Here is a 6,929-nt window from a genome sequence, read left to right as displayed (position 1 = left end):
GCTACAGAGGAGGCTGAGGCTGCCTGCCACCCCTCCCCACCCCTCACTGAAGCCCAGGGCAGCACCAGGTCTTCTGAGTGCAGTCAGGTCCCAGCGCACTGGGCCAGGCTGGGCTCACAGGCGGGGTGCACTTCATGCTGTCAGCTGCTCCACACCCACTTCTCCACTCATGACTGCACCCTGGCCCAGGACTCCTGACTTATCTGTAGCTCCAGCCAATGACTCAATGGGTGGGAGTTTGTCATGCTCACCACCAGGGCCTGTCCCCAAGCCCCTGAGCAAAGCCCAAGAGTCAAGGCCAGGCCTGGTGGGGAGGCAGCGGGTGGTGGACGCCGTCCATTCACAGCGTGTGCTGCACACCTGCTGCTGCCCCCAGGGGAAAGCAGCAGACCACACACCACACCTCTGGGTTCCAAGAGCCGCGTGCTTCACGTCTTAGCAACTATGCTGTCAGGACAAGGGACGTGCCAGGGTGTCATTGTAGAATTTTTCTCTCTCAGTGGCTGAGAACGCCAGAACCTCTTGACATCTGTGGCATCTAGAGCCGATGGAATGAGGTGTGTAGAGAAAGGCAGATGGTGAAAATCAAGTCGCGTGGATTTCCATGGGGGCTTGGGACATCATGGAGGCAGGTGGGCTCTGCACGGGCTGAGTGGGGGCTGCCTCTCAGACGGCCAAGGGGGGCCGTCAAGCAGGGTGCTTCGAGGGAAGACCAGCACCCAGAAACGTGTGTGTGTCAAGGGGGGCAGGTGGCCAGGGAGGGTCATTTTGATCTTTTTTTTTTTTTTTTTTGAGAAGGAGTCGCTCTCTCTCGCCCAGGGTGGAGTGCAATGGCGCGATCTCGGCTCACTGCGACCTCCACCTCCCAGGTTCAAGTGGTTCTCCTGCCTCAGCCTCCTGAGTAGCTGGGACTACGGGGGCATGCCACCATGCCCGGCTAATTTTGTATTTTTAGTAGAGATCAGGTTTCTTCATGTTTGGTCAGGCTGGTCTCCAACTCCCAACCTCAGGTGATCCGCCTGCCTTGGCCTCCCAAAGTACTGGGATTACAGGTGTGAGCCACTGGTTGCCAGGCATCTGTTTTTTTTTTTAATTTAATTTTTGGTTTTTTTTTTGAGACAGACTCTCACTTGTCACCTAGGCTAGAGTGCAATGGTGTGATCTCGGCTCACTGCAACCTCTGCCTCCAGGGTTCAAGCAATTCTCCTGCCTTACCTTTCTGAGTAGCTGGGATTACAGGTGTTGCCACCATGCCCGGCTAATGGTGCATTTTTAGTAAAAATACGGTTTCTCCACATTGGTCAGGCTGGTCTCCAACTCCTGACCTCAGGTGATCTGCCGCCTTGGCCTCCCAAAGTATTGGGATTACAGGCGTGAGCCACCATGCCCGGCCTGTTTTTTTTTTTTTTTTAATTTTAATTTCAGTTTTTTTATTTGAGACGGCATCTCCCTCTTTCGCCCGGGCTAGAGTGCAATGGCACGATCTCGGCTCACTGCAACCTCCACCTCCCGGGTTCAAGCAATTCTCTTGCCTCAGCCTCCCGAGTAGCTGGGACTACAGGCGGGAGACACCATGCCCAGCTAATTTTTTTTTTTTTTTTGAGATGGAGTCTCCCTCTGTTGCCCAGGCTGGAGTGCAGTGGCACCATCTCTGCTCACAGCAAGCCCTGCCTCCCGGGTTCACACCACTCTCCTGCCTCAGCCTCCCAAGTAGCTGGGACTACAGGCGCCCGCCACCATGCCTGGCTAATTTTTTGTATTTTTAGTAGAGACGGGGTCTCACCATGTTAGCCAGGATGGTCTGGATCTCCTGACCTCATGATCCGCCGGCCTCCGCCTCCCAAAGTACTGGGATTACAGGCGTGAGCCACTGTACCCAGCCGGCTAATTTTTGTATCTTTAGTAGACACGGGGTTCCACCATGTTAGCCACGCTAGTCTCAAATCCTGACCTCAGGTGATTCGCCCGCCTCAGCCTCCCAAAATGCTGGGATGACAGGCGTGAACCACTGTGCCTGGCCTATTTTATTTTTTTTACTGTGATAAAATATAACAAACTTCGCCATTTTAACTGATTTTTAAGTACACAGTTCAGGAGCATTAAGTGTATTTACATTATTGTACAGCCTCACCACCGTCTACCTCCAGAACTTTTCCATCCAAACAAAGTAAAGCTCCATCTCCATTAAACACTCACACACATTCTCCCCTCCCCAGTTATGGCAGTCACCCTTCTTTCTTTTCTTTCTTTTTTTTTTTTTTTTTTTTTTTGAGAGAGAGAGTTTGGCTTTGTCGCCCAGGCTGGAGTGTAGTGGCACGATCTCGGCTCACTGCAGCCTCCACCTCCCAGGTTCAAGTGATTCTCCTGCCTCAGCCTCCCGAGTAGCTGGGACTACAGGGTATGCTGCCAGCCTGGCTTAAGTTTTGTATTTTGTTTGTTTGTTTTTGAGTCGGAGTTTTGCTCTTGTTGTCCAGGCTGGAGTGCAATGGCGCGATCACAGCTCACTGCAACCTCCGCCTCCCAGGTTCAAGAGTCGCCTGCCTCAGCCTCCTGAGTAGCTGGGATTACAGGCATGTGCCACCACGCCTGGCTAATTTTGTAATTTTTTTTTTTTGAGATGGAGTCTCGTTCTATTGCCCAGGCTGGAGTGCAGTGGTGCAATCTCGGCTCACTACAACCTCCACCTCCCGGGTTCAAGCGATTTTCCTGCCTCAGCCTCCCGAGTAGCTGGGATTACAGGTGCCCGCCACCACACCCAGCTAATTTTGTATTTTTAGTAGAGATGGGGTTTCACCGTGTTAGCCAGGATGGTCTAGAACTCCTGACCTCAGGTGATTATCACACCCCGGCCTCCCAAAGTGCTGGGATTACAGGCGTGAGCCACCGTGCCCGGCCTATTTTATTTTTTTCTTTTTTCTATGATAAAATACAACAAACGTTGCCATTTTAACCGATTTTAAGTACACAGCTCAGTGGTATTAAGTGTATTTACATTATTGTGCAACCTCATCGCCGTCTGCCTCCGGAATTTTTCCATCCTAACAAATTAAAGCTCCATCCCCATTAAACACTCACGCACATTCTCCCCTCCCCAGCTCTGGCAGTCGCTCTTTCTCTTCCTTTCTTTCTTTTTTTTTTTGTTTTTGAGACAGAGTCTCGCACTGTCACCCAGGCTGGAGTGCAGTGGCACAATCTCGGCTCACTGCAAGCTCCACCTCCCAGGTTCACACCATTCTCCTGCCTCAGCCTCCTGAGTAGCTGGGACTACAGGCTCCCGCCACCACGCCCAGCTAATTTTTTTTATTTTTAGTAGAGACGGGGTTTCACCATGTTAGCCAGGACGGTCTCAATCTCCTGACCTCGTGATCCGCCCGCCTCGGCCTCCCAAAGTGCTGGGATTACAGGCGTGAGCCGCCGTGCCCGGCCTCTCTTCCTTTGTCCCTCCCTGCCTACCTCCCTCCCTCCCTTCTTCCTTCCTTCTTCTTTCTTTCTTTCCTCCTTCCTTTCTTCCGTCTACCTCCAGAACTTTTCCATCCAAACAAAGTAAAGCTCCATCCCCATTAAACACTCACGCGCATTCTCCCCTCCCCAGCCCTGGCAGTCACCCTTCTTTCTTTTCTTTTTTTCTTTCTTTTTTTTTTTTTTTTTTTTTTTTGAGAGGGAGTTTGGCTCTGTCGCCCAGGCTGGAGTGCAGTGGCACGATCTCGGCTCACTGCAGCCTCCACCTCCCAGGTTCAAGTGATTCTCCTGCCTCAGCCTCCTGAGTAGCTGGGACTACAGAGGTATCCCACCAGCCTGGCTTAAGTTTTGTATTTGTTTGTTTGTTTTTGAGTCAGAGTTTCGCTCTTGTTATCCAGGCTGGAGTACAATGGCGCAATCTCGGCTCTCTGCAAGCTCCGCCTCCCAGGTTCAAGAGTCGCCTGCCTCAGCCTCCTGAGTAGCTGGGATTACAGGCGTGTGCCACCACACCCGGCTAATTTTGTATTATTATTATTATTATTTTTTATATGGAGTCTTGCTTTGTTGCCCACCTGGAGTGCAGTGGCACAATCTCGGCTCACTGCAAGCTCCACCTCCTGGGTTCACGCCATTCTCCTGCCACAGCCTCCCAAGTAGCTGGGACTACAGGCACCCGCCACCACGCCCGGCTAATTTTTTTTATTTTTAGTAGAGATGGGGTTTCACCGTGTTAGCCAGGATGGTCTCGATCTCCTGACCTCGTGATCCATCTGCTTCGGCCTTCCAAAGTGCTGGGATTACAGGCGTGAGCCACCGCGCCCGGCCGGCTAATTTTGTAATTTTAGTAAAGATGGGGTTTCTTCTCCATGTTGGTCAGGCTGGTCTCGAACTCCCGACCTCAGGTGATCCGCCTGCCTTGGCCTCCCAAAGTACTAGGATTACAGGCATGAGCCACTGGGTGCCAGGCATGTATTTTTTTAATGGATTTAATTTTTTTTTCTTTTGTGAGACGGAGTCTCGCTCCGTCGCCCAGGGTGGAGTGCCATGGTGTGATCTCAGTTCACTGCAACCTCTGCCTTCCGGGTTCAAGCAATTCTTCTGCCTTAGCCTCCTGAGTAGCTGGGATTACAGGCTCCTGCCACTATGCCCAGCTAAGTTTTGTATCTTTTAGTAGAGAGGGGTTTTCACCATGTTGGCCAGGCTGGTCTTATACTCCCAACCTCAGGTGATCCGCCTGCCTTGGCCTCCCAAAGTATTGGGATTACAGGCATGAGCCACTGTGCCCAGTCTGTTGTTTTTTTTAATTTTTTGTTATTATTATTTTTGAGACGGAGTCTTGCTCTGTCACCTAGGCTAGAGTGCAATGGCATGATCTCGGCTCACTGCAACCTCTGCCTCTGGGGTTCAAGCGATTCTCCCACCTCAGACTTCTGAGCAGCTGGGACCCTGCCACCATGCCTGGCTAATTTTTGTATTTTTTAGTAGAGATGGGGTTTCACCATGTTGGCTAGGCTGGTCTCAAAGTCCTGACCTCAGGTGATCTGCCAGCCTTGGCCTCCCAAAATGCTTTTACTTTCTGTCTCCATGAATTTGACTGGCTGGGGTCCTCACATCAGTCAGATCACACCGTTCTTGCCCTTTTGCGTCTGGCTGCTTTCTCTCATCACAATCTCCTCAAGGCGCATCCAAGTCACGGCGCAGGCCGGTTTCCTTCCTTTTTCAGGCTGAATCATGTTCAACTGTGGATGAGCCACAATGTGTTCACTTATGCATGTTTGGATACTTGAGTTGCTTCTATCTTTTGAATAGTGCTGCTATTGAACATGGGTTTATGTTTTTTGTTTTTTTCTTTTTAGAGTCAGGGTCTTGCCAAGTTGCCCAGGCTGGAGTGCATGATGCGATCGTGGCTCACTGCAGCCTCTACCTCCTGGGATCAAGCAATTCTGCCTCAGCCTCCCGAGTCGCTGGGACTACAGGCGCCCACCACCACTCAGGGTGCCCTAATTTGTTTTTGTTTTTAGTAGAGCTCGGGTTTCACCATGTTGCCCAGGCTGGTCTTAAGCTCCTGACTTCAAGTGATCCACCCGCCTCAGCCTCCCAAAGTGCTGGGATTACAGGCGTGAGCCAGCATGACTGGCCAGTGTTGTTTTTAAGATGCGCCAATTGCAGCAAGCTTGTTGGATGACAGAGTGGGCCTGAGAGGCAGGAGAGTGCAACCCCTCTGCTCTGGGGAAGCTGGCCTCAGGCTGGGGCATGGGCAGGTGAAACCCTCAACAGCTGCTCCTGGGCTACGAAAGAGAGTTTCTGCTGGGAGGGGTGGGGTCACATGAATGGAGGGAATGGAGGAGGCCTGTATGGGCACTGAGGCCTACTGGGGAGGCAGCTCAGGAAGGCCACAGAGTCAGGCCCAGGCCAAGACCTTTGCCCAGAAGCTAAAATTGGCCCTGGAGCCTATTTTAGAATGGGTGGCCTTCAGCCAGCCCATTGGTCCTGGGGTGGTGTGGGAGGGAAAGGGCCAGTTTGGGTCCACAGCATCTTCGGGCTGTGTGTCGAGTGGCCCCCTCATGGTCCTGGGACCCAGAAATCATCTGCACCCCGAGCAGGCTCTGCACCCCCGGCAGGATCTGCACCCCCGGCAGGCTCCACTAAGGGCCCCCAGAAGGATACCACTGCGGGTGGGCCCAGCCAGAGGGGCACCATGAGATCCACTTGGCGGGGTGAGGCCGGCAGGGGAAGCACCCTGACCCCAGGACACTGGGCCCAATGCCCGCCCTGCCCCGTCCCGCCCTGTGCATGGCGGGACAGAGTCCTTGGGCCTCAGGCACCCAGCTCCCCACCGCAGCCCCACCCACAACGCTCAGGGTCAGGCTGGCTGGACCGGGCGGGAGGCGGCATCTGGACTCCCCCTTCAGAAGGCAAAGCTGCCCTGACATCTGCCTTCCCCTTCCCCCAGACTTCCTGTCATCACCACCACAGTACAGATAAGGCCTCTAGGCTCAAAGGCCAGAGAGGGAGCCCACAGAGAGGGCAGGGCTGGGAGCCACAGCCTCCCTGCCCCCGGGGCTAGAGCTGGGGTCTTGCCCCAATCTCATCCTGACCCAAGCTCGGCCAGGTGGCTGCCAGGGCCCAGGTCCGTCTTCCTGTTTGCCTGTGTTGGAGCTTCCTGGGGCTGTCTCCGGCCTAAGGGAGCATGACGCAGCAGGCACCTTTTCAGTTCCTTTGACTCCATCGCAGTCCCCAACAAGGACCACAGCCCAGGACCCAGGAGGAGGGAGGTCCATGTCCCCACCTGCAACAGGGGCCACTGAGGGTGTCTGGGCAGCCTCTGTTGGGAGGGGCGGAGGCAGGGATCTGGGAGCTTTCAGGCTCTGGGGGCATCTGTGCACCTCTGCCCTGTGTCCGCCAGCTTGGAGGCAGCCCCCAGATGGAGAGCCAGAAGGGGACACCCCAGCCCTGCCCCACAGCTTGGG

This window comes from Pongo abelii, chromosome 7, assembly GCF_028885655.2.
Source record: "Pongo abelii isolate AG06213 chromosome 7, NHGRI_mPonAbe1-v2.0_pri, whole genome shotgun sequence".
NCBI lineage: Eukaryota > Metazoa > Chordata > Mammalia > Primates > Hominidae > Pongo > Pongo abelii.
Note: the sequence above shows the minus strand (reverse complement) of the source record.